The sequence below is a fragment of the Oryzias latipes genome, chromosome 16 (assembly GCF_053564925.1).
Source record: "Oryzias latipes strain Hd-rR chromosome 16, Olatipes_Hd-rR_3.1".
Classification (NCBI taxonomy): domain Eukaryota; kingdom Metazoa; phylum Chordata; class Actinopteri; order Beloniformes; family Adrianichthyidae; genus Oryzias; species Oryzias latipes.
The window spans coordinates 9,297,671-9,320,689 of record NC_136252.1 but is presented as its reverse complement, the minus strand read 5'-3'; the positions used below and the strand labels follow the sequence as shown (position 1 = coordinate 9,320,689).

Genomic DNA, 23,019 nt, shown 5'->3' with positions numbered 1-23,019 from the left:
GTGGGTGTGTCTAGTCAGCAGGTGTGTTAATCAGGAGGACACAATGGCAAGCCTGTAGCTTTAAGCAGGAAAACCTTGAGATTGAGTGGCCAAGAGGCTTTGCTGGACACTGGCAAGTGCTTACGGCCACACCACTCTGGACCCGCCCGATCTCGTCCGATCTCGGAAGCCAAACAGGGTTGGGCCTGGTTAGTACCTGGATGGGAGACCGCTTGGGAATACCAGGTGCTGTAAGTTTTCCATCTTTTCCTCCCAACCAGCAGAGGGTGTTCTTCCAAAATCTGCTTCAAAGTTCACCTAAGGTTTTTTTTTTTTTTTTTTTAATAAACAACTTTTGCCTCATGTAAAGTAATCAGGTAGCTTCAGAGCAATCAGAATCAAGGTGTCAATGCATAACCTTTAGCCTAATTACACCCACCTGTTACAATGAGCAGATGTTAGCAGTGTTTCTGTTCAGACTTTGTGTGTGTTTAAACCAAGGCTGATTTTGCAGAGGAGAGGTGAAATGGCATGGTTTTTGCAGCAGGTGGGTGTGTCTAGTCAGCAGGTGTGTTAATCAGGAGGACACAATGGCAAGCCTGTAGCTTTAAGCAGGAAAACCTTGAGATTGAGTGGCCAAGAGGCTTTGCTGGACACTGGCAAGTGCTTACGGCCACACCACTCTGGACCCGCCCGATCTCGTCCGATCTCGGAAGCCAAACAGGGTTGGGCCTGGTTAGTACCTGGATGGGAGACCGCTTGGGAATACCAGGTGCTGTAAGTTTTCCATCTTTTCCTCCCAACCAGCAGAGGGTGTTCTTCCAAAATCTGCTTCAAAGTTCACCTAAGGTTTTTTTTTTTTTTTTTTTAATAAACAACTTTTGCCTCATGTAAAGTAATCAGGTAGCTTCAGAGCAATCAGAATCAAGGTGTCAATGCATAACCTTTAGCCTAATTACACCCACCTGTTACAATGAGCAGATGTTAGCAGTGTTTCTGTTCAGACTTTGTGTGTGTTTAAACCAAGGCTGATTTTGCAGAGGAGAGGTGAAATGGCATGGTTTTTGCAGCAGGTGGGTGTGTCTAGTCAGCAGGTGTGTTAATCAGGAGGACACAATGGCAAGCCTGTAGCTTTAAGCAGGAAAACCTTGAGATTGAGTGGCCAAGAGGCTTTGCTGGACACTGGCAAGTGCTTACGGCCACACCACTCTGGACCCGCCCGATCTCGTCCGATCTCGGAAGCCAAACAGGGTTGGGCCTGGTTAGTACCTGGATGGGAGACCGCTTGGGAATACCAGGTGCTGTAAGTTTTCCATCTTTTCCTCCCAACCAGCAGAGGGTGTTCTTCCAAAATCTGCTTCAAAGTTCACCTAAGGTTTTTTTTTTTTTTTTTTTAATAAACAACTTTTGCCTCATGTAAAGTAATCAGGTAGCTTCAGAGCAATCAGAATCAAGGTGTCAATGCATAACCTTTAGCCTAATTACACCCACCTGTTACAATGAGCAGATGTTAGCAGTGTTTCTGTTCAGACTTTGTGTGTGTTTAAACCAAGGCTGATTTTGCAGAGGAGAGGTGAAATGGCATGGTTTTTGCAGCAGGTGGGTGTGTCTAGTCAGCAGGTGTGTTAATCAGGAGGACACAATGGCAAGCCTGTAGCTTTAAGCAGGAAAACCTTGAGATTGAGTGGCCAAGAGGCTTTGCTGGACACTGGCAAGTGCTTACGGCCACACCACTCTGGACCCGCCCGATCTCGTCCGATCTCGGAAGCCAAACAGGGTTGGGCCTGGTTAGTACCTGGATGGGAGACCGCTTGGGAATACCAGGTGCTGTAAGTTTTCCATCTTTTCCTCCCAACCAGCAGAGGGTGTTCTTCCAAAATCTGCTTCAAAGTTCACCTAAGGTTTTTTTTTTTTTTTTTTTAATAAACAACTTTTGCCTCATGTAAAGTAATCAGGTAGCTTCAGAGCAATCAGAATCAAGGTGTCAATGCATAACCTTTAGCCTAATTACACCCACCTGTTACAATGAGCAGATGTTAGCAGTGTTTCTGTTCAGACTTTGTGTGTGTTTAAACCAAGGCTGATTTTGCAGAGGAGAGGTGAAATGGCATGGTTTTTGCAGCAGGTGGGTGTGTCTAGTCAGCAGGTGTGTTAATCAGGAGGACACAATGGCAAGCCTGTAGCTTTAAGCAGGAAAACCTTGAGATTGAGTGGCCAAGAGGCTTTGCTGGACACTGGCAAGTGCTTACGGCCACACCACTCTGGACCCGCCCGATCTCGTCCGATCTCGGAAGCCAAACAGGGTTGGGCCTGGTTAGTACCTGGATGGGAGACCGCTTGGGAATACCAGGTGCTGTAAGTTTTCCATCTTTTCCTCCCAACCAGCAGAGGGTGTTCTTCCAAAATCTGCTTCAAAGTTCACCTAAGGTTTTTTTTTTTTTTTTTTTAATAAACAACTTTTGCCTCATGTAAAGTAATCAGGTAGCTTCAGAGCAATCAGAATCAAGGTGTCAATGCATAACCTTTAGCCTAATTACACCCACCTGTTACAATGAGCAGATGTTAGCAGTGTTTCTGTTCAGACTTTGTGTGTGTTTAAACCAAGGCTGATTTTGCAGAGGAGAGGTGAAATGGCATGGTTTTTGCAGCAGGTGGGTGTGTCTAGTCAGCAGGTGTGTTAATCAGGAGGACACAATGGCAAGCCTGTAGCTTTAAGCAGGAAAACCTTGAGATTGAGTGGCCAAGAGGCTTTGCTGGACACTGGCAAGTGCTTACGGCCACACCACTCTGGACCCGCCCGATCTCGTCCGATCTCGGAAGCCAAACAGGGTTGGGCCTGGTTAGTACCTGGATGGGAGACCGCTTGGGAATACCAGGTGCTGTAAGTTTTCCATCTTTTCCTCCCAACCAGCAGAGGGTGTTCTTCCAAAATCTGCTTCAAAGTTCACCTAAGGTTTTTTTTTTTTTTTTTTTAATAAACAACTTTTGCCTCATGTAAAGTAATCAGGTAGCTTCAGAGCAATCAGAATCAAGGTGTCAATGCATAACCTTTAGCCTAATTACACCCACCTGTTACAATGAGCAGATGTTAGCAGTGTTTCTGTTCAGACTTTGTGTGTGTTTAAACCAAGGCTGATTTTGCAGAGGAGAGGTGAAATGGCATGGTTTTTGCAGCAGGTGGGTGTGTCTAGTCAGCAGGTGTGTTAATCAGGAGGACACAATGGCAAGCCTGTAGCTTTAAGCAGGAAAACCTTGAGATTGAGTGGCCAAGAGGCTTTGCTGGACACTGGCAAGTGCTTACGGCCACACCACTCTGGACCCGCCCGATCTCGTCCGATCTCGGAAGCCAAACAGGGTTGGGCCTGGTTAGTACCTGGATGGGAGACCGCTTGGGAATACCAGGTGCTGTAAGTTTTCCATCTTTTCCTCCCAACCAGCAGAGGGTGTTCTTCCAAAATCTGCTTCAAAGTTCACCTAAGGTTTTTTTTTTTTTTTTTTTAATAAACAACTTTTGCCTCATGTAAAGTAATCAGGTAGCTTCAGAGCAATCAGAATCAAGGTGTCAATGCATAACCTTTAGCCTAATTACACCCACCTGTTACAATGAGCAGATGTTAGCAGTGTTTCTGTTCAGACTTTGTGTGTGTTTAAACCAAGGCTGATTTTGCAGAGGAGAGGTGAAATGGCATGGTTTTTGCAGCAGGTGGGTGTGTCTAGTCAGCAGGTGTGTTAATCAGGAGGACACAATGGCAAGCCTGTAGCTTTAAGCAGGAAAACCTTGAGATTGAGTGGCCAAGAGGCTTTGCTGGACACTGGCAAGTGCTTACGGCCACACCACTCTGGACCCGCCCGATCTCGTCCGATCTCGGAAGCCAAACAGGGTTGGGCCTGGTTAGTACCTGGATGGGAGACCGCTTGGGAATACCAGGTGCTGTAAGTTTTCCATCTTTTCCTCCCAACCAGCAGAGGGTGTTCTTCCAAAATCTGCTTCAAAGTTCACCTAAGGTTTTTTTTTTTTTTTTTTTAATAAACAACTTTTGCCTCATGTAAAGTAATCAGGTAGCTTCAGAGCAATCAGAATCAAGGTGTCAATGCATAACCTTTAGCCTAATTACACCCACCTGTTACAATGAGCAGATGTTAGCAGTGTTTCTGTTCAGACTTTGTGTGTGTTTAAACCAAGGCTGATTTTGCAGAGGAGAGGTGAAATGGCATGGTTTTTGCAGCAGGTGGGTGTGTCTAGTCAGCAGGTGTGTTAATCAGGAGGACACAATGGCAAGCCTGTAGCTTTAAGCAGGAAAACCTTGAGATTGAGTGGCCAAGAGGCTTTGCTGGACACTGGCAAGTGCTTACGGCCACACCACTCTGGACCCGCCCGATCTCGTCCGATCTCGGAAGCCAAACAGGGTTGGGCCTGGTTAGTACCTGGATGGGAGACCGCTTGGGAATACCAGGTGCTGTAAGTTTTCCATCTTTTCCTCCCAACCAGCAGAGGGTGTTCTTCCAAAATCTGCTTCAAAGTTCACCTAAGGTTTTTTTTTTTTTTTTTTTAATAAACAACTTTTGCCTCATGTAAAGTAATCAGGTAGCTTCAGAGCAATCAGAATCAAGGTGTCAATGCATAACCTTTAGCCTAATTACACCCACCTGTTACAATGAGCAGATGTTAGCAGTGTTTCTGTTCAGACTTTGTGTGTGTTTAAACCAAGGCTGATTTTGCAGAGGAGAGGTGAAATGGCATGGTTTTTGCAGCAGGTGGGTGTGTCTAGTCAGCAGGTGTGTTAATCAGGAGGACACAATGGCAAGCCTGTAGCTTTAAGCAGGAAAACCTTGAGATTGAGTGGCCAAGAGGCTTTGCTGGACACTGGCAAGTGCTTACGGCCACACCACTCTGGACCCGCCCGATCTCGTCCGATCTCGGAAGCCAAACAGGGTTGGGCCTGGTTAGTACCTGGATGGGAGACCGCTTGGGAATACCAGGTGCTGTAAGTTTTCCATCTTTTCCTCCCAACCAGCAGAGGGTGTTCTTCCAAAATCTGCTTCAAAGTTCACCTAAGGTTTTTTTTTTTTTTTTTTTTAATAAACAACTTTTGCCTCATGTAAAGTAATCAGGTAGCTTCAGAGCAATCAGAATCAAGGTGTCAATGCATAACCTTTAGCCTAATTACACCCACCTGTTACAATGAGCAGATGTTAGCAGTGTTTCTGTTCAGACTTTGTGTGTGTTTAAACCAAGGCTGATTTTGCAGAGGAGAGGTGAAATGGCATGGTTTTTGCAGCAGGTGGGTGTGTCTAGTCAGCAGGTGTGTTAATCAGGAGGACACAATGGCAAGCCTGTAGCTTTAAGCAGGAAAACCTTGAGATTGAGTGGCCAAGAGGCTTTGCTGGACACTGGCAAGTGCTTACGGCCACACCACTCTGGACCCGCCCGATCTCGTCCGATCTCGGAAGCCAAACAGGGTTGGGCCTGGTTAGTACCTGGATGGGAGACCGCTTGGGAATACCAGGTGCTGTAAGTTTTCCATCTTTTCCTCCCAACCAGCAGAGGGTGTTCTTCCAAAATCTGCTTCAAAGTTCACCTAAGGTTTTTTTTTTTTTTTTTTTAATAAACAACTTTTGCCTCATGTAAAGTAATCAGGTAGCTTCAGAGCAATCAGAATCAAGGTGTCAATGCATAACCTTTAGCCTAATTACACCCACCTGTTACAATGAGCAGATGTTAGCAGTGTTTCTGTTCGGACTTTGTGTGTGTTTAAACCAAGGCTGATTTTGCAGAGGAGAGGTGAAATGGCATGGTTTTTGCAGCAGGTGGGTGTGTCTAGTCAGCAGGTGTGTTAATCAGGAGGACACAATGGCAAGCCTGTAGCTTTAAGCAGGAAAACCTTGAGATTGAGTGGCCAAGAGGCTTTGCTGGACACTGGCAAGTGCTTACGGCCACACCACTCTGGACCCGCCCGATCTCGTCCGATCTCGGAAGCCAAACAGGGTTGGGCCTGGTTAGTACCTGGATGGGAGACCGCTTGGGAATACCAGGTGCTGTAAGTTTTCCATCTTTTCCTCCCAACCAGCAGAGGGTGTTCTTCCAAAATCTGCTTCAAAGTTCACCTAAGGTTTTTTTTTTTTTTTTTTTAATAAACAACTTTTGCCTCATGTAAAGTAATCAGGTAGCTTCAGAGCAATCAGAATCAAGGTGTCAATGCATAACCTTTAGCCTAATTACACCCACCTGTTACAATGAGCAGATGTTAGCAGTGTTTCTGTTCAGACTTTGTGTGTGTTTAAACCAAGGCTGATTTTGCAGAGGAGAGGTGAAATGGCATGGTTTTTGCAGCAGGTGGGTGTGTCTAGTCAGCAGGTGTGTTAATCAGGAGGACACAATGGCAAGCCTGTAGCTTTAAGCAGGAAAACCTTGAGATTGAGTGGCCAAGAGGCTTTGCTGGACACTGGCAAGTGCTTACGGCCACACCACTCTGGACCCGCCCGATCTCGTCCGATCTCGGAAGCCAAACAGGGTTGGGCCTGGTTAGTACCTGGATGGGAGACCGCTTGGGAATACCAGGTGCTGTAAGTTTTCCATCTTTTCCTCCCAACCAGCAGAGGGTGTTCTTCCAAAATCTGCTTCAAAGTTCACCTAAGGTTTTTTTTTTTTTTTTTTTTAATAAACAACTTTTGCCTCATGTAAAGTAATCAGGTAGCTTCAGAGCAATCAGAATCAAGGTGTCAATGCATAACCTTTAGCCTAATTACACCCACCTGTTACAATGAGCAGATGTTAGCAGTGTTTCTGTTCAGACTTTGTGTGTGTTTAAACCAAGGCTGATTTTGCAGAGGAGAGGTGAAATGGCATGGTTTTTGCAGCAGGTGGGTGTGTCTAGTCAGCAGGTGTGTTAATCAGGAGGACACAATGGCAAGCCTGTAGCTTTAAGCAGGAAAACCTTGAGATTGAGTGGCCAAGAGGCTTTGCTGGACACTGGCAAGTGCTTACGGCCACACCACTCTGGACCCGCCCGATCTCGTCCGATCTCGGAAGCCAAACAGGGTTGGGCCTGGTTAGTACCTGGATGGGAGACCGCTTGGGAATACCAGGTGCTGTAAGTTTTCCATCTTTTCCTCCCAACCAGCAGAGGGTGTTCTTCCAAAATCTGCTTCAAAGTTCACCTAAGGTTTTTTTTTTTTTTTTTTAATAAACAACTTTTGCCTCATGTAAAGTAATCAGGTAGCTTCAGAGCAATCAGAATCAAGGTGTCAATGCATAACCTTTAGCCTAATTACACCCACCTGTTACAATGAGCAGATGTTAGCAGTGTTTCTGTTCAGACTTTGTGTGTGTTTAAACCAAGGCTGATTTTGCAGAGGAGAGGTGAAATGGCATGGTTTTTGCAGCAGGTGGGTGTGTCTAGTCAGCAGGTGTGTTAATCAGGAGGACACAATGGCAAGCCTGTAGCTTTAAGCAGGAAAACCTTGAGATTGAGTGGCCAAGAGGCTTTGCTGGACACTGGCAAGTGCTTACGGCCACACCACTCTGGACCCGCCCGATCTCGTCCGATCTCGGAAGCCAAACAGGGTTGGGCCTGGTTAGTACCTGGATGGGAGACCGCTTGGGAATACCAGGTGCTGTAAGTTTTCCATCTTTTCCTCCCAACCAGCAGAGGGTGTTCTTCCAAAATCTGCTTCAAAGTTCACCTAAGGTTTTTTTTTTCTTTTTTTTAATAAACAACTTTTGCCTCATGTAAAGTAATCAGGTAGCTTCAGAGCAATCAGAATCAAGGTGTCAATGCATAACCTTTAGCCTAATTACACCCACCTGTTACAATGAGCAGATGTTAGCAGTGTTTCTGTTCAGACTTTGTGTGTGTTTAAACCAAGGCTGATTTTGCAGAGGAGAGGTGAAATGGCATGGTTTTTGCAGCAGGTGGGTGTGTCTAGTCAGCAGGTGTGTTAATCAGGAGGACACAATGGCAAGCCTGTAGCTTTAAGCAGGAAAACCTTGAGATTGAGTGGCCAAGAGGCTTTGCTGGACACTGGCAAGTGCTTACGGCCACACCACTCTGGACCCGCCCGATCTCGTCCGATCTCGGAAGCCAAACAGGGTTGGGCCTGGTTAGTACCTGGATGGGAGACCGCTTGGGAATACCAGGTGCTGTAAGTTTTCCATCTTTTCCTCCCAACCAGCAGAGGGTGTTCTTCCAAAATCTGCTTCAAAGTTCACCTAAGGTTTTTTTTTTTTTTTTTTTAATAAACAACTTTTGCCTCATGTAAAGTAATCAGGTAGCTTCAGAGCAATCAGAATCAAGGTGTCAATGCATAACCTTTAGCCTAATTACACCCACCTGTTACAATGAGCAGATGTTAGCAGTGTTTCTGTTCAGACTTTGTGTGTGTTTAAACCAAGGCTGATTTTGCAGAGGAGAGGTGAAATGGCATGGTTTTTGCAGCAGGTGGGTGTGTCTAGTCAGCAGGTGTGTTAATCAGGAGGACACAATGGCAAGCCTGTAGCTTTAAGCAGGAAAACCTTGAGATTGAGTGGCCAAGAGGCTTTGCTGGACACTGGCAAGTGCTTACGGCCACACCACTCTGGACCCGCCCGATCTCGTCCGATCTCGGAAGCCAAACAGGGTTGGGCCTGGTTAGTACCTGGATGGGAGACCGCTTGGGAATACCAGGTGCTGTAAGTTTTCCATCTTTTCCTCCCAACCAGCAGAGGGTGTTCTTCCAAAATCTGCTTCAAAGTTCACCTAAGGTTTTTTTTTTTTTTTTTTTAATAAACAACTTTTGCCTCATGTAAAGTAATCAGGTAGCTTCAGAGCAATCAGAATCAAGGTGTCAATGCATAACCTTTAGCCTAATTACACCCACCTGTTACAATGAGCAGATGTTAGCAGTGTTTCTGTTCAGACTTTGTGTGTGTTTAAACCAAGGCTGATTTTGCAGAGGAGAGGTGAAATGGCATGGTTTTTGCAGCAGGTGGGTGTGTCTAGTCAGCAGGTGTGTTAATCAGGAGGACACAATGGCAAGCCTGTAGCTTTAAGCAGGAAAACCTTGAGATTGAGTGGCCAAGAGGCTTTGCTGGACACTGGCAAGTGCTTACGGCCACACCACTCTGGACCCGCCCGATCTCGTCCGATCTCGGAAGCCAAACAGGGTTGGGCCTGGTTAGTACCTGGATGGGAGACCGCTTGGGAATACCAGGTGCTGTAAGTTTTCCATCTTTTCCTCCCAACCAGCAGAGGGTGTTCTTCCAAAATCTGCTTCAAAGTTCACCTAAGGTTTTTTTTTTTTTTTTTTTAATAAACAACTTTTGCCTCATGTAAAGTAATCAGGTAGCTTCAGAGCAATCAGAATCAAGGTGTCAATGCATAACCTTTAGCCTAATTACACCCACCTGTTACAATGAGCAGATGTTAGCAGTGTTTCTGTTCAGACTTTGTGTGTGTTTAAACCAAGGCTGATTTTGCAGAGGAGAGGTGAAATGGCATGGTTTTTGCAGCAGGTGGGTGTGTCTAGTCAGCAGGTGTGTTAATCAGGAGGACACAATGGCAAGCCTGTAGCTTTAAGCAGGAAAACCTTGAGATTGAGTGGCCAAGAGGCTTTGCTGGACACTGGCAAGTGCTTACGGCCACACCACTCTGGACCCGCCCGATCTCGTCCGATCTCGGAAGCCAAACAGGGTTGGGCCTGGTTAGTACCTGGATGGGAGACCGCTTGGGAATACCAGGTGCTGTAAGTTTTCCATCTTTTCCTCCCAACCAGCAGAGGGTGTTCTTCCAAAATCTGCTTCAAAGTTCACCTAAGGTTTTTTTTTTTTTTTTTTTAATAAACAACTTTTGCCTCATGTAAAGTAATCAGGTAGCTTCAGAGCAATCAGAATCAAGGTGTCAATGCATAACCTTTAGCCTAATTACACCCACCTGTTACAATGAGCAGATGTTAGCAGTGTTTCTGTTCAGACTTTGTGTGTGTTTAAACCAAGGCTGATTTTGCAGAGGAGAGGTGAAATGGCATGGTTTTTGCAGCAGGTGGGTGTGTCTAGTCAGCAGGTGTGTTAATCAGGAGGACACAATGGCAAGCCTGTAGCTTTAAGCAGGAAAACCTTGAGATTGAGTGGCCAAGAGGCTTTGCTGGACACTGGCAAGTGCTTACGGCCACACCACTCTGGACCCGCCCGATCTCGTCCGATCTCGGAAGCCAAACAGGGTTGGGCCTGGTTAGTACCTGGATGGGAGACCGCTTGGGAATACCAGGTGCTGTAAGTTTTCCATCTCTTCCTCCCAACCAGCAGAGGGTGTTCTTCCAAAATCTGCTTCAAAGTTCACCTAAGGTTTTTTTCTTTTTCTTTTTCTTTTTTTTTTTTTTTTTTTTTAATAAACAACTTTTGCCTCATGTAAAGTAATCAGGTAGCTTCAGAGCAATCAGAATCAAGGTGTCAATGCATAACCTTTAGCCTAATTACACCCACCTGTTACAATGAGCAGATGTTAGCAGTGTTTCTGTTCAGACTTTGTGTGTGTTTAAACCAAGGCTGATTTTGCAGAGGAGAGGTGAAATGGCATGGTTTTTGCAGCAGGTGGGTGTGTCTAGTCAGCAGGTGTGTTAATCAGGAGGACACAATGGCAAGCCTGTAGCTTTAAGCAGGAAAACCTTGAGATTGAGTGGCCAAGAGGCTTTGCTGGACACTGGCAAGTGCTTACGGCCACACCACTCTGGACCCGCCCGATCTCGTCCGATCTCGGAAGCCAAACAGGGTTGGGCCTGGTTAGTACCTGGATGGGAGACCGCTTGGGAATACCAGGTGCTGTAAGTTTTCCATCTTTTCCTCCCAACCAGCAGAGGGTGTTCTTCCAAAATCTGCTTCAAAGTTCACCTAAGGTTTTTTTTTTTTTTTTTTTTAATAAACAACTTTTGCCTCATGTAAAGTAATCAGGTAGCTTCAGAGCAATCAGAATCAAGGTGTCAATGCATAACCTTTAGCCTAATTACACCCACCTGTTACAATGAGCAGATGTTAGCAGTGTTTCTGTTCAGACTTTGTGTGTGTTTAAACCAAGGCTGATTTTGCAGAGGAGAGGTGAAATGGCATGGTTTTTGCAGCAGGTGGGTGTGTCTAGTCAGCAGGTGTGTTAATCAGGAGGACACAATGGCAAGCCTGTAGCTTTAAGCAGGAAAACCTTGAGATTGAGTGGCCAAGAGGCTTTGCTGGACACTGGCAAGTGCTTACGGCCACACCACTCTGGACCCGCCCGATCTCGTCCGATCTCGGAAGCCAAACAGGGTTGGGCCTGGTTAGTACCTGGATGGGAGACCGCTTGGGAATACCAGGTGCTGTAAGTTTTCCATCTTTTCCTCCCAACCAGCAGAGGGTGTTCTTCCAAAATCTGCTTCAAAGTTCACCTAAGGTTTTTTTTTTTTTTTTTTTAATAAACAACTTTTGCCTCATGTAAAGTAATCAGGTAGCTTCAGAGCAATCAGAATCAAGGTGTCAATGCATAACCTTTAGCCTAATTACACCCACCTGTTACAATGAGCAGATGTTAGCAGTGTTTCTGTTCAGACTTTGTGTGTGTTTAAACCAAGGCTGATTTTGCAGAGGAGAGGTGAAATGGCATGGTTTTTGCAGCAGGTGGGTGTGTCTAGTCAGCAGGTGTGTTAATCAGGAGGACACAATGGCAAGCCTGTAGCTTTAAGCAGGAAAACCTTGAGATTGAGTGGCCAAGAGGCTTTGCTGGACACTGGCAAGTGCTTACGGCCACACCACTCTGGACCCGCCCGATCTCGTCCGATCTCGGAAGCCAAACAGGGTTGGGCCTGGTTAGTACCTGGATGGGAGACCGCTTGGGAATACCAGGTGCTGTAAGTTTTCCATCTTTTCCTCCCAACCAGCAGAGGGTGTTCTTCCAAAATCTGCTTCAAAGTTCACCTAAGGTTTTTTTTTTTTTTTTTTTAATAAACAACTTTTGCCTCATGTAAAGTAATCAGGTAGCTTCAGAGCAATCAGAATCAAGGTGTCAATGCATAACCTTTAGCCTAATTACACCCACCTGTTACAATGAACAGATGTTAGCAGTGTTTCTGTTCAGACTTTGTGTGTGTTTAAACCAAGGCTGATTTTGCAGAGGAGAGGTGAAATGGCATGGTTTTTGCAGCAGGTGGGTGTGTCTAGTCAGCAGGTGTGTTAATCAGGAGGACACAATGGCAAGCCTGTAGCTTTAAGCAGGAAAACCTTGAGATTGAGTGGCCAAGAGGCTTTGCTGGACACTGGCAAGTGCTTACGGCCACACCACTCTGGACCCGCCCGATCTCGTCCGATCTCGGAAGCCAAACAGGGTTGGGCCTGTTTAGTACCTGGATGGGAGACCGCTTGGGAATACCAGGTGCTGTAAGTTTTCCATCTTTTCCTCCCAACCAGCAGAGGGTGTTCTTCCAAAATCTGCTTCAAAGTTCACCTAAGGTTTTTTTTTTTTTTTTTTTAATAAACAACTTTTGCCTCATGTAAAGTAATCAGGTAGCTTCAGAGCAATCAGAATCAAGGTGTCAATGCATAACCTTTAGCCTAATTACACCCACCTGTTACAATGAGCAGATGTTAGCAGTGTTTCTGTTCAGACTTTGTGTGTGTTTAAACCAAGGCTGATTTTGCAGAGGAGAGGTGAAATGGCATGGTTTTTGCAGCAGGTGGGTGTGTCTAGTCAGCAGGTGTGTTAATCAGGAGGACACAATGGCAAGCCTGTAGCTTTAAGCAGGAAAACCTTGAGATTGAGTGGCCAAGAGGCTTTGCTGGACACTGGCAAGTGCTTACGGCCACACCACTCTGGACCCGCCCGATCTCGTCCGATCTCGGAAGCCAAACAGGGTTGGGCCTGGTTAGTACCTGGATGGGAGACCGCTTGGGAATACCAGGTGCTGTAAGTTTTCCATCTTTTCCTCCCAACCAGCAGAGGGTGTTCTTCCAAAATCTGCTTCAAAGTTCACCTAAGGTTTTTTTTTTTTTTTTTTTAATAAACAACTTTTGCCTCATGTAAAGTAATCAGGTAGCTTCAGAGCAATCAGAATCAAGGTGTCAATGCATAACCTTTAGCCTAATTACACCCACCTGTTACAATGAGCAGATGTTAGCAGTGTTTCTGTTCAGACTTTGTGTGTGTTTAAACCAAGGCTGATTTTGCAGAGGAGAGGTGAAATGGCATGGTTTTTGCAGCAGGTGGGTGTGTCTAGTCAGCAGGTGTGTTAATCAGGAGGACACAATGGCAAGCCTGTAGCTTTAAGCAGGAAAACCTTGAGATTGAGTGGCCAAGAGGCTTTGCTGGACACTGGCAAGTGCTTACGGCCACACCACTCTGGACCCGCCCGATCTCGTCCGATCTCGGAAGCCAAACAGGGTTGGGCCTGGTTAGTACCTGGATGGGAGACCGCTTGGGAATACCAGGTGCTGTAAGTTTTCCATCTTTTCCTCCCAACCAGCAGAGGGTGTTCTTCCAAAATCTGCTTCAAAGTTCACCTAAGGTTTTTTTTTTTTTTTTTTTAATAAACAACTTTTGCCTCATGTAAAGTAATCAGGTAGCTTCAGAGCAATCAGAATCAAGGTGTCAATGCATAACCTTTAGCCTAATTACACCCACCTGTTACAATGAGCAGATGTTAGCAGTGTTTCTGTTCAGACTTTGTGTGTGTTTAAACCAAGGCTGATTTTGCAGAGGAGAGGTGAAATGGCATGGTTTTTGCAGCAGGTGGGTGTGTCTAGTCAGCAGGTGTGTTAATCAGGAGGACACAATGGCAAGCCTGTAGCTTTAAGCAGGAAAACCTTGAGATTGAGTGGCCAAGAGGCTTTGCTGGACACTGGCAAGTGCTTACGGCCACACCACTCTGGACCCGCCCGATCTCGTCCGATCTCGGAAGCCAAACAGGGTTGGGCCTGGTTAGTACCTGGATGGGAGACCGCTTGGGAATACCAGGTGCTGTAAGTTTTCCATCTTTTCCTCCCAACCAGCAGAGGGTGTTCTTCCAAAATCTGCTTCAAAGTTCACCTAAGGTTTTTTTTTTTTTTTTTTTAATAAACAACTTTTGCCTCATGTAAAGTAATCAGGTAGCTTCAGAGCAATCAGAATCAAGGTGTCAATGCATAACCTTTAGCCTAATTACACCCACCTGTTACAATGAGCAGATGTTAGCAGTGTTTCTGTTCAGACTTTGTGTGTGTTTAAACCAAGGCTGATTTTGCAGAGGAGAGGTGAAATGGCATGGTTTTTGCAGCAGGTGGGTGTGTCTAGTCAGCAGGTGTGTTAATCAGGAGGACACAATGGCAAGCCTGTAGCTTTAAGCAGGAAAACCTTGAGATTGAGTGGCCAAGAGGCTTTGCTGGACACTGGCAAGTGCTTACGGCCACACCACTCTGGACCCGCCCGATCTCGTCCGATCTCGGAAGCCAAACAGGGTTGGGCCTGGTTAGTACCTGGATGGGAGACCGCTTGGGAATACCAGGTGCTGTAAGTTTTCCATCTTTTCCTCCCAACCAGCAGAGGGTGTTCTTCCAAAATCTGCTTCAAAGTTCACCTAAGGTTTTTTTTTTTTTTTTTTTAATAAACAACTTTTGCCTCATGTAAAGTAATCAGGTAGCTTCAGAGCAATCAGAATCAAGGTGTCAATGCATAACCTTTAGCCTAATTACACCCACCTGTTACAATGAGCAGATGTTAGCAGTGTTTCTGTTCAGACTTTGTGTGTGTTTAAACCAAGGCTGATTTTGCAGAGGAGAGGTGAAATGGCATGGTTTTTGCAGCAGGTGGGTGTGTCTAGTCAGCAGGTGTGTTAATCAGGAGGACACAATGGCAAGCCTGTAGCTTTAAGCAGGAAAACCTTGAGATTGAGTGGCCAAGAGGCTTTGCTGGACACTGGCAAGTGCTTACGGCCACACCACTCTGGACCCGCCCGATCTCGTCCGATCTCGGAAGCCAAACAGGGTTGGGCCTGGTTAGTACCTGGATGGGAGACCGCTTGGGAATACCAGGTGCTGTAAGTTTTCCATCTTTTCCTCCCAACCAGCAGAGGGTGTTCTTCCAAAATCTGCTTCAAAGTTCACCTAAGGTTTTTTTTTTTTTTTTTTTAATAAACAACTTTTGCCTCATGTAAAGTAATCAGGTAGCTTCAGAGCAATCAGAATCAAGGTGTCAATGCATAACCTTTAGCCTAATTACACCCACCTGTTACAATGAGCAGATGTTAGCAGTGTTTCTGTTCAGACTTTGTGTGTGTTTAAACCAAGGCTGATTTTGCAGAGGAGAGGTGAAATGGCATGGTTTTTGCAGCAGGTGGGTGTGTCTAGTCAGCAGGTGTGTTAATCAGGAGGACACAATGGCAAGCCTGTAGCTTTAAGCAGGAAAACCTTGAGATTGAGTGGCCAAGAGGCTTTGCTGGACACTGGCAAGTGCTTACGGCCACACCACTCTGGACCCGCCCGATCTCGTCCGATCTCGGAAGCCAAACAGGGTTGGGCCTGGTTAGTACCTGGATGGGAGACCGCTTGGGAATACCAGGTGCTGTAAGTTTTCCATCTTTTCCTCCCAACCAGCAGAGGGTGTTCTTCCAAAATCTGCTTCAAAGTTCACCTAAGGTTTTTTCCTTTTTCTTTTTCTTTTTTTTTTTTTTTTTTTTAATAAACAACTTTTGCCTCATGTAAAGTAATCAGGTAGCTTCAGAGCAATCAGAATCAAGGTGTCAATGCATAACCTTTAGCCTAATTACACCCACCTGTTACAATGAGCAGATGTTAGCAGTGTTTCTGTTCAGACTTTGTGTGTGTTTAAACCAAGGCTGATTTTGCAGAGGAGAGGTGAAATGGCATGGTTTTTGCAGCAGGTGGGTGTGTCTAGTCAGCAGGTGTGTTAATCAGGAGGACACAATGGCAAGCCTGTAGCTTTAAGCAGGAAAACCTTGAGATTGAGTGGCCAAGAGGCTTTGCTGGACACTGGCAAGTGCTTACGGCCACACCACTCTGGACCCGCCCGATCTCGTCCGATCTCGGAAGCCAAACAGGGTTGGGCCTGGTTAGTACCTGGATGGGAGACCGCTTGGGAATACCAGGTGCTGTAAGTTTTCCATCTTTTCCTCCCAACCAGCAGAGGGTGTTCTTCCAAAATCTGCTTCAAAGTTCACCTAAGGTTTTTTTTTTTTTTTTTTTAATAAACAACTTTTGCCTCATGTAAAGTAATCAGGTAGCTTCAGAGCAATCAGAATCAAGGTGTCAATGCATAACCTTTAGCCTAATTACACCCACCTGTTACAATGAGCAGATGTTAGCAGTGTTTCTGTTCAGACTTTGTGTGTGTTTAAACCAAGGCTGATTTTGCAGAGGAGAGGTGAAATGGCATGGTTTTTGCAGCAGGTGGGTGTGTCTAGTCAGCAGGTGTGTTAATCAGGAGGACACAATGGCAAGCCTGTAGCTTTAAGCAGGAAAACCTTGAGATTGAGTGGCCAAGAGGCTTTGCTGGACACTGGCAAGTGCTTACGGCCACACCACTCTGGACCCGCCCGATCTCGTCCGATCTCGGAAGCCAAACAGGGTTGGGCCTGGTTAGTACCTGGATGGGAGACCGCTTGGGAATACCAGGTGCTGTAAGTTTTCCATCTTTTCCTCCCAACCAGCAGAGGGTGTTCTTCCAAAATCTGCTTCAAAGTTCACCTAAGGTTTTTTTTTTTTTTTTTTTAATAAACAACTTTTGCCTCATGTAAAGTAATCAGGTAGCTTCAGAGCAATCAGAATCAAGGTGTCAATGCATAACCTTTAGCCTAATTACACCCACCTGTTACAATGAGCAGATGTTAGCAGTGTTTCTGTTCAGACTTTGTGTGTGTTTAAACCAAGGCTGATTTTGCAGAGGAGAGGTGAAATGGCATGGTTTTTGCAGCAGGTGGGTGTGTCTAGTCAGCAGGTGTGTTAATCAGGAGGACACAATGGCAAGCCTGTAGCTTTAAGCAGGAAAACCTTGAGATTGAGTGGCCAAGAGGCTTTGCTGGACACTGGCAAGTGCTTACGGCCACACCACTCTGGACCCGTCCGATCTCGGAAGCCAAACAGGGTTGGGCCTGGTTAGTACCTGGATGGGAGACCGCTTGGGAATACCAGGTGCTGTAAGTTTTCCATCTTTTCCTCCCAACCAGCAGAGGGTGTTCTTCCAAAATCTGCTTCAAAGTTCACCTAAGGTTTTTTTTTTTTTTTTTTTAATAAACAACTTTTGCCTCATGTAAAGTAATCAGGTAGCTTCAGAGCAATCAGAATCAAGGTGTCAATGCATAACCTTTAGCCTAATTACACCCACCTGTTACAATGAGCAGATGTTAGCAGTGTTTCTGTTCAGACTTTGTGTGTGTTTAAACCAAGGCTGATTTTGCAGAGGAGAGGTGAAATGGCATGGTTTTTGCAGCAGGTGGGTGTGTCTAGTCAGCAGGTGTGTTAATCAGGAGGACACAATGGCAAGCCTGTAGCTTTAAGCAGGAAAACCTTGAGATTGAGTGGCCAAGAGGCTTTGCTGGACACTGGCAAGTGCTTACGGCCACACCACTCTGGACCCGCCCGATCTCGTCCGATCTCGGAAGCCAAACAGGGTTGGGCCTGGTTAGTACCTGGATGGGAGACCGCTTGGGAATACCAGGTGCTGTAAGTTTTCCATCTTTTCCTCCCAACCAGCAGAGGGTGTTCTTCCAAAATCTGCTTCAAAGTTCACCTAAGGTTTTTTTTTTTTTTTTTTTAATAAACAACTTTTGCCTCATGTAAAGTAATCAGGTAGCTTCAGAGCAATCAGAATCAAGGTGTCAATGCATAACCTTTAGCCTAATTACACCCACCTGTTACAATGAGCAGATGTTAGCAGTGTTTCTGTTCAGACTTTGTGTGTGTTTAAACCAAGGCTGATTTTGCAGAGGAGAGGTGAAATGGCATGGTTTTTGCAGCAGGTGGGTGTGTCTAGTCAGCAGGTGTGTTAATCAGGAGGACACAATGGCAAGCCTGTAGCTTTAAGCAGGAAAACCTTGAGATTGAGTGGCCAAGAGGCTTTGCTGGACACTGGCAAGTGCTTACGGCCACACCACTCTGGACCCGCCCGATCTCGTCCGATCTCGGAAGCCAAACAGGGTTGGGCCTGGTTAGTACCTGGATGGGAGACCGCTTGGGAATACCAGGTGCTGTAAGTTTTCCATCTTTTCCTCCCAACCAGCAGAGGGTGTTCTTCCAAAATCTGCTTCAAAGTTCACCTAAGGTTTTTTTTTTTTTTTTTTTAATAAACAACTTTTGCCTCATGTAAAGTAATCAGGTAGCTTCAGAGCAATCAGAATCAAGGTGTCAATGCATAACCTTTAGCCTAATTACACCCACCTGTTACAATGAGCAGATGTTAGCAGTGTTTCTGTTCAGACTTTGTGTGTGTTTAAACCAAGGCTGATTTTGCAGAGGAGAGGTGAAATGGCATGGTTTTTGCAGCAGGTGGGTGTGTCTAGTCAGCAGGTGTGTTAATCAGGAGGACACAATGGCAAGCCTGTAGCTTTAAGCAGGAAAACCTTGAGATTGAGTGGCCAAGAGGCTTTGCTGGACACTGGCAAGTGCTTACGGCCACACCACTCTGGACCCGCCCGATCTCGTCCGATCTCGGAAGCCAAACAGGGTTGGGCCTGGTTAGTACCTGGATGGGAGACCGCTTGGGAATACCAGGTGCTGTAAGTTTTCCATCTTTTCCTCCCAACCAGCAGAGGGTGTTCTTCCAAAATCTGCTTCAAAGTTCACCTAAGGTTTTTTTTTTTTTTTTTTTAATAAACAACTTTTGCCTCATGTAAAGTAATCAGGTAGCTTCAGAGCAATCAGAATCAAGGTGTCAATGCATAACCTTTAGCCTAATTACACCCACCTGTTACAATGAGCAGATGTTAGCAGTGTTTCTGTTCAGACTTTGTGTGTGTTTAAACCAAGGCTGATTTTGCAGAGGAGAGGTGAAATGGCATGGTTTTTGCAGCAGGTGGGTGTGTCTAGTCAGCAGGTGTGTTAATCAGGAGGACACAATGGCAAGCCTGTAGCTTTAAGCAGGAAAACCTTGAGATTGAGTGGCCAAGAGGCTTTGCTGGACACTGGCAAGTGCTTACGGCCACACCACTCTGGACCCGCCCGATCTCGTCCGATCTCGGAAGCCAAACAGGGTTGGGCCTGGTTAGTACCTGGATGGGAGACCGCTTGGGAATACCAGGTGCTGTAAGTTTTCCATCTTTTCCTCCCAACCAGCAGAGGGTGTTCTTCCAAAATCTGCTTCAAAGTTCACCTAAGGTTTTTTTTTTTTTTTTTTTAATAAACAACTTTTGCCTCATGTAAAGTAATCAGGTAGCTTCAGAGCAATCAGAATCAAGGTGTCAATGCATAACCTTTAGCCTAATTACACCCACCTGTTACAATGAGCAGATGTTAGCAGTGTTTCTGTTCAGACTTTGTGTGTGTTTAAACCAAGGCTGATTTTGCAGAGGAGAGGTGAAATGGCATGGTTTTTGCAGCAGGTGGGTGTGTCTAGTCAGCAGGTGTGTTAATCAGGAGGACACAATGGCAAGCCTGTAGCTTTAAGCAGGAAAACCTTGAGATTGAGTGGCCAAGAGGCTTTGCTGGACACTGGCAAGTGCTTACGGCCACACCACTCTGGACCCGCCCGATCTCGTCCGATCTCGGAAGCCAAACAGGGTTGGGCCTGGTTAGTACCTGGATGGGAGACCGCTTGGGAATACCAGGTGCTGTAAGTTTTCCATCTTTTCCTCCCAACCAGCAGAGGGTGTTCTTCCAAAATCTGCTTCAAAGTTCACCTAAGGTTTTTTTTTTTTTTTTTTTAATAAACAACTTTTGCCTCATGTAAAGTAATCAGGTAGCTTCAGAGCAATCAGAATCAAGGTGTCAATGCATAACCTTTAGCCTAATTACACCCACCTGTTACAATGAGCAGATGTTAGCAGTGTTTCTGTTCAGACTTTGTGTGTGTTTAAACCAAGGCTGATTTTGCAGAGGAGAGGTGAAATGGCATGGTTTTTGCAGCAGGTGGGTGTGTCTAGTCAGCAGGTGTGTTAATCAGGAGGACACAATGGCAAGCCTGTAGCTTTAAGCAGGAAAACCTTGAGATTGAGTGGCCAAGAGGCTTTGCTGGACACTGGCAAGTGCTTACGGCCACACCACTCTGGACCCGCCCGATCTCGTCCGATCTCGGAAGCCAAACAGGGTTGGGCCTGGTTAGTACCTGGATGGGAGACCGCTTGGGAATACCAGGTGCTGTAAGTTTTCCATCTTTTCCTCCCAACCAGCAGAGGGTGTTCTTCCAAAATCTGCTTCAAAGTTCACCTAAGGTTTTTTTTTTTTTTTTTTTAATAAACAACTTTTGCCTCATGTAAAGTAATCAGGTAGCTTCAGAGCAATCAGAATCAAGGTGTCAATGCATAACCTTTAGCCTAATTACACCCACCTGTTACAATGAGCAGATGTTAGCAGTGTTTCTGTTCAGACTTTGTGTGTGTTTAAACCAAGGCTGATTTTGCAGAGGAGAGGTGAAATGGCATGGTTTTTGCAGCAGGTGGGTGTGTCTAGTCAGCAGGTGTGTTAATCAGGAGGACACAATGGCAAGCCTGTAGCTTTAAGCAGGAAAACCTTGAGATTGAGTGGCCAAGAGGCTTTGCTGGACACTGGCAAGTGCTTACGGCCACACCACTCTGGACCCGCCCGATCTCGTCCGATCTCGGAAGCCAAACAGGGTTGGGCCTGGTTAGTACCTGGATGGGAGACCGCTTGGGAATACCAGGTGCTGTAAGTTTTCCATCTTTTCCTCCCAACCAGCAGAGGGTGTTCTTCCAAAATCTGCTTCAAAGTTCACCTAAGGTTTTTTTTTTTTTTTTTTTAATAAACAACTTTTGCCTCATGTAAAGTAATCAGGTAGCTTCAGAGCAATCAGAATCAAGGTGTCAATGCATAACCTTTAGCCTAATTACACCCACCTGTTACAATGAGCAGATGTTAGCAGTGTTTCTGTTCAGACTTTGTGTGTGTTTAAACCAAGGCTGATTTTGCAGAGGAGAGGTGAAATGGCATGGTTTTTGCAGCAGGTGGGTGTGTCTAGTCAGCAGGTGTGTTAATCAGGAGGACACAATGGCAAGCCTGTAGCTTTAAGCAGGAAAACCTTGAGATTGAGTGGCCAAGAGGCTTTGCTGGACACTGGCAAGTGCTTACGGCCACACCACTCTGGACCCGCCCGATCTCGTCCGATCTCGGAAGCCAAACAGGGTTGGGCCTGGTTAGTACCTGGATGGGAGACCGCTTGGGAATACCAGGTGCTGTAAGTTTTCCATCTTTTCCTCCCAACCAGCAGAGGGTGTTCTTCCAAAATCTGCTTCAAAGTTCACCTAAGGTTTTTTTTTTTTTTTTTTTAATAAACAACTTTTGCCTCATGTAAAGTAATCAGGTAGCTTCAGAGCAATCAGAATCAAGGTGTCAATGCATAACCTTTAGCCTAATTACACCCACCTGTTACAATGAGCAGATGTTAGCAGTGTTTCTGTTCAGACTTTGTGTGTGTTTAAACCAAGGCTGATTTTGCAGAGGAGAGGTGAAATGGCATGGTTTTTGCAGCAGGTGGGTGTGTCTAGTCAGCAGGTGTGTTAATCAGGAGGACACAATGGCAAGCCTGTAGCTTTAAGCAGGAAAACCTTGAGATTGAGTGGCCAAGAGGCTTTGCTGGACACTGGCAAGTGCTTACGGCCACACCACTCTGGACCCGCCCGATCTCGTCCGATCTCGGAAGCCAAACAGGGTTGGGCCTGGTTAGTACCTGGATGGGAGACCGCTTGGGAATACCAGGTGCTGTAAGTTTTCCATCTTTTCCTCCCAACCAGCAGAGGGTGTTCTTCCAAAATCTGCTTCAAAGTTCACCTAAGGTTTTTTTTTTTTTTTTTTTTAATAAACAACTTTTGCCTCATGTAAAGTAATCAGGTAGCTTCAGAGCAATCAGAATCAAGGTGTCAATGCATAACCTTTAGCCTAATTACACCCACCTGTTACAATGAGCAGATGTTAGCAGTGTTTCTGTTCAGACTTTGTGTGTGTTTAAACCAAGGCTGATTTTGCAGAGGAGAGGTGAAATGGCATGGTTTTTGCAGCAGGTGGGTGTGTCTAGTCAGCAGGTGTGTTAATCAGGAGGACACAATGGCAAGCCTGTAGCTTTAAGCAGGAAAACCTTGAGATTGAGTGGCCAAGAGGCTTTGCTGGACACTGGCAAGTGCTTACGGCCACACCACTCTGGACCCGCCCGATCTCGTCCGATCTCGGAAGCCAAACAGGGTTGGGCCTGGTTAGTACCTGGATGGGAGACCGCTTGGGAATACCAGGTGCTGTAAGTTTTCCATCTTTTCCTCCCAACCAGCAGAGGGTGTTCTTCCAAAATCTGCTTCAAAGTTCACCTAAGGTTTTTTTTTTTTTTTTTTTAATAAACAACTTTTGCCTCATGTAAAGTAATCAGGTAGCTTCAGAGCAATCAGAATCAAGGTGTCAATGCATAACCTTTAGCCTAATTACACCCACCTGTTACAATGAGCAGATGTTAGCAGTGTTTCTGTTCAGACTTTGTGTGTGTTTAAACCAAGGCTGATTTTGCAGAGGAGAGGTGAAATGGCATGGTTTTTGCAGCAGGTGGGTGTGTCTAGTCAGCAGGTGTGTTAATCAGGAGGACACAATGGCAAGCCTGTAGCTTTAAGCAGGAAAACCTTGAGATTGAGTGGCCAAGAGGCTTTGCTGGACACTGGCAAGTGCTTACGGCCACACCACTCTGGACCCGCCCGATCTCGTCCGATCTCGGAAGCCAAACAGGGTTGGGCCTGGTTAGTACCTGGATGGGAGACCGCTTGGGAATACCAGGTGCTGTAGGTTTTCCATCTTTTCCTCCCAACCAGCAGAGGGTGTTCTTCCAAAATCTGCTTCAAAGTTCACCTAAGGTTTTTTTTTTTTTTTTTTTAATAAACAACTTTTGCCTCATGTAAAGTAATCAGGTAGCTTCA

The 23,019-nt window shown here is 45.8% G+C and overlaps 1 protein-coding gene, 43 non-coding genes and 1 pseudogene across 44 annotated transcripts in view; all 45 read left to right on the top strand.

Moving 5' to 3' along the window:
• The window catches only part of LOC144984559 (uncharacterized), a 402,969-nt gene that overhangs the window by 240,558 nt on the left and 139,392 nt on the right, over positions 1 to 23,019 (top strand). The window lies entirely within an intron of this gene.
• Positions 119 to 237, top strand: LOC144985474 (5S ribosomal RNA). The gene has a single exon (XR_013649303.1). It is a non-coding gene; the product is annotated as a 5S ribosomal RNA (ribosomal RNA).
• Positions 645 to 763, top strand: LOC144985472 (5S ribosomal RNA). The gene has a single exon (XR_013649301.1). It is a non-coding gene; the product is annotated as a 5S ribosomal RNA (ribosomal RNA).
• On the top strand, positions 1,171 to 1,289 carry LOC144985471 (5S ribosomal RNA). Its single transcript, XR_013649300.1, has one exon. It is a non-coding gene; the product is annotated as a 5S ribosomal RNA (ribosomal RNA).
• Positions 1,697 to 1,815, top strand: LOC144985470 (5S ribosomal RNA). The gene has a single exon (XR_013649299.1). It is a non-coding gene; the product is annotated as a 5S ribosomal RNA (ribosomal RNA).
• Positions 2,223 to 2,341, top strand: LOC144985469 (5S ribosomal RNA). Its single transcript, XR_013649298.1, has one exon. It is a non-coding gene; the product is annotated as a 5S ribosomal RNA (ribosomal RNA).
• On the top strand, positions 2,749 to 2,867 carry LOC144985468 (5S ribosomal RNA). Its single transcript, XR_013649297.1, has one exon. It is a non-coding gene; the product is annotated as a 5S ribosomal RNA (ribosomal RNA).
• LOC144985467 (5S ribosomal RNA) lies at positions 3,275 to 3,393 on the top strand. The gene has a single exon (XR_013649296.1). It is a non-coding gene; the product is annotated as a 5S ribosomal RNA (ribosomal RNA).
• Positions 3,801 to 3,919, top strand: LOC144985466 (5S ribosomal RNA). The gene has a single exon (XR_013649295.1). It is a non-coding gene; the product is annotated as a 5S ribosomal RNA (ribosomal RNA).
• Positions 4,327 to 4,445, top strand: LOC144985465 (5S ribosomal RNA). The gene has a single exon (XR_013649294.1). It is a non-coding gene; the product is annotated as a 5S ribosomal RNA (ribosomal RNA).
• Positions 4,853 to 4,971, top strand: LOC144985464 (5S ribosomal RNA). The gene has a single exon (XR_013649293.1). It is a non-coding gene; the product is annotated as a 5S ribosomal RNA (ribosomal RNA).
• On the top strand, positions 5,380 to 5,498 carry LOC144985463 (5S ribosomal RNA). Its single transcript, XR_013649292.1, has one exon. It is a non-coding gene; the product is annotated as a 5S ribosomal RNA (ribosomal RNA).
• On the top strand, positions 5,906 to 6,024 carry LOC144985461 (5S ribosomal RNA). Its single transcript, XR_013649290.1, has one exon. It is a non-coding gene; the product is annotated as a 5S ribosomal RNA (ribosomal RNA).
• On the top strand, positions 6,432 to 6,550 carry LOC144985460 (5S ribosomal RNA). Its single transcript, XR_013649289.1, has one exon. It is a non-coding gene; the product is annotated as a 5S ribosomal RNA (ribosomal RNA).
• On the top strand, positions 6,959 to 7,077 carry LOC144985459 (5S ribosomal RNA). The gene has a single exon (XR_013649288.1). It is a non-coding gene; the product is annotated as a 5S ribosomal RNA (ribosomal RNA).
• LOC144985458 (5S ribosomal RNA) lies at positions 7,484 to 7,602 on the top strand. The gene has a single exon (XR_013649287.1). It is a non-coding gene; the product is annotated as a 5S ribosomal RNA (ribosomal RNA).
• Positions 8,010 to 8,128, top strand: LOC144985457 (5S ribosomal RNA). The gene has a single exon (XR_013649286.1). It is a non-coding gene; the product is annotated as a 5S ribosomal RNA (ribosomal RNA).
• Positions 8,536 to 8,654, top strand: LOC144985456 (5S ribosomal RNA). The gene has a single exon (XR_013649285.1). It is a non-coding gene; the product is annotated as a 5S ribosomal RNA (ribosomal RNA).
• On the top strand, positions 9,062 to 9,180 carry LOC144985455 (5S ribosomal RNA). The gene has a single exon (XR_013649284.1). It is a non-coding gene; the product is annotated as a 5S ribosomal RNA (ribosomal RNA).
• Positions 9,588 to 9,706, top strand: LOC144985454 (5S ribosomal RNA). Its single transcript, XR_013649283.1, has one exon. It is a non-coding gene; the product is annotated as a 5S ribosomal RNA (ribosomal RNA).
• LOC144985453 (5S ribosomal RNA) lies at positions 10,114 to 10,232 on the top strand. Its single transcript, XR_013649282.1, has one exon. It is a non-coding gene; the product is annotated as a 5S ribosomal RNA (ribosomal RNA).
• Positions 10,662 to 10,780, top strand: LOC144985452 (5S ribosomal RNA). The gene has a single exon (XR_013649281.1). It is a non-coding gene; the product is annotated as a 5S ribosomal RNA (ribosomal RNA).
• LOC144985450 (5S ribosomal RNA) lies at positions 11,189 to 11,307 on the top strand. Its single transcript, XR_013649279.1, has one exon. It is a non-coding gene; the product is annotated as a 5S ribosomal RNA (ribosomal RNA).
• Positions 11,715 to 11,833, top strand: LOC144985449 (5S ribosomal RNA). Its single transcript, XR_013649278.1, has one exon. It is a non-coding gene; the product is annotated as a 5S ribosomal RNA (ribosomal RNA).
• Positions 12,241 to 12,359, top strand: LOC144986214 (5S ribosomal RNA). Its single transcript, XR_013650044.1, has one exon. It is a non-coding gene; the product is annotated as a 5S ribosomal RNA (ribosomal RNA).
• On the top strand, positions 12,767 to 12,885 carry LOC144985448 (5S ribosomal RNA). The gene has a single exon (XR_013649277.1). It is a non-coding gene; the product is annotated as a 5S ribosomal RNA (ribosomal RNA).
• LOC144985447 (5S ribosomal RNA) lies at positions 13,293 to 13,411 on the top strand. Its single transcript, XR_013649276.1, has one exon. It is a non-coding gene; the product is annotated as a 5S ribosomal RNA (ribosomal RNA).
• Positions 13,819 to 13,937, top strand: LOC144985446 (5S ribosomal RNA). The gene has a single exon (XR_013649275.1). It is a non-coding gene; the product is annotated as a 5S ribosomal RNA (ribosomal RNA).
• On the top strand, positions 14,345 to 14,463 carry LOC144985445 (5S ribosomal RNA). Its single transcript, XR_013649274.1, has one exon. It is a non-coding gene; the product is annotated as a 5S ribosomal RNA (ribosomal RNA).
• Positions 14,871 to 14,989, top strand: LOC144985444 (5S ribosomal RNA). Its single transcript, XR_013649273.1, has one exon. It is a non-coding gene; the product is annotated as a 5S ribosomal RNA (ribosomal RNA).
• On the top strand, positions 15,397 to 15,515 carry LOC144985443 (5S ribosomal RNA). Its single transcript, XR_013649272.1, has one exon. It is a non-coding gene; the product is annotated as a 5S ribosomal RNA (ribosomal RNA).
• Positions 15,944 to 16,062, top strand: LOC144985442 (5S ribosomal RNA). The gene has a single exon (XR_013649271.1). It is a non-coding gene; the product is annotated as a 5S ribosomal RNA (ribosomal RNA).
• On the top strand, positions 16,470 to 16,588 carry LOC144985441 (5S ribosomal RNA). Its single transcript, XR_013649270.1, has one exon. It is a non-coding gene; the product is annotated as a 5S ribosomal RNA (ribosomal RNA).
• On the top strand, positions 16,996 to 17,104 carry LOC144986249 (5S ribosomal RNA; annotated as a pseudogene).
• LOC144985439 (5S ribosomal RNA) lies at positions 17,512 to 17,630 on the top strand. The gene has a single exon (XR_013649268.1). It is a non-coding gene; the product is annotated as a 5S ribosomal RNA (ribosomal RNA).
• LOC144985438 (5S ribosomal RNA) lies at positions 18,038 to 18,156 on the top strand. The gene has a single exon (XR_013649267.1). It is a non-coding gene; the product is annotated as a 5S ribosomal RNA (ribosomal RNA).
• On the top strand, positions 18,564 to 18,682 carry LOC144985437 (5S ribosomal RNA). Its single transcript, XR_013649266.1, has one exon. It is a non-coding gene; the product is annotated as a 5S ribosomal RNA (ribosomal RNA).
• Positions 19,090 to 19,208, top strand: LOC144985436 (5S ribosomal RNA). The gene has a single exon (XR_013649265.1). It is a non-coding gene; the product is annotated as a 5S ribosomal RNA (ribosomal RNA).
• LOC144985435 (5S ribosomal RNA) lies at positions 19,616 to 19,734 on the top strand. The gene has a single exon (XR_013649264.1). It is a non-coding gene; the product is annotated as a 5S ribosomal RNA (ribosomal RNA).
• On the top strand, positions 20,142 to 20,260 carry LOC144985434 (5S ribosomal RNA). Its single transcript, XR_013649263.1, has one exon. It is a non-coding gene; the product is annotated as a 5S ribosomal RNA (ribosomal RNA).
• LOC144985433 (5S ribosomal RNA) lies at positions 20,668 to 20,786 on the top strand. The gene has a single exon (XR_013649262.1). It is a non-coding gene; the product is annotated as a 5S ribosomal RNA (ribosomal RNA).
• On the top strand, positions 21,194 to 21,312 carry LOC144985432 (5S ribosomal RNA). Its single transcript, XR_013649261.1, has one exon. It is a non-coding gene; the product is annotated as a 5S ribosomal RNA (ribosomal RNA).
• LOC144985431 (5S ribosomal RNA) lies at positions 21,720 to 21,838 on the top strand. The gene has a single exon (XR_013649260.1). It is a non-coding gene; the product is annotated as a 5S ribosomal RNA (ribosomal RNA).
• On the top strand, positions 22,247 to 22,365 carry LOC144985430 (5S ribosomal RNA). Its single transcript, XR_013649259.1, has one exon. It is a non-coding gene; the product is annotated as a 5S ribosomal RNA (ribosomal RNA).
• LOC144986211 (5S ribosomal RNA) lies at positions 22,773 to 22,891 on the top strand. The gene has a single exon (XR_013650041.1). It is a non-coding gene; the product is annotated as a 5S ribosomal RNA (ribosomal RNA).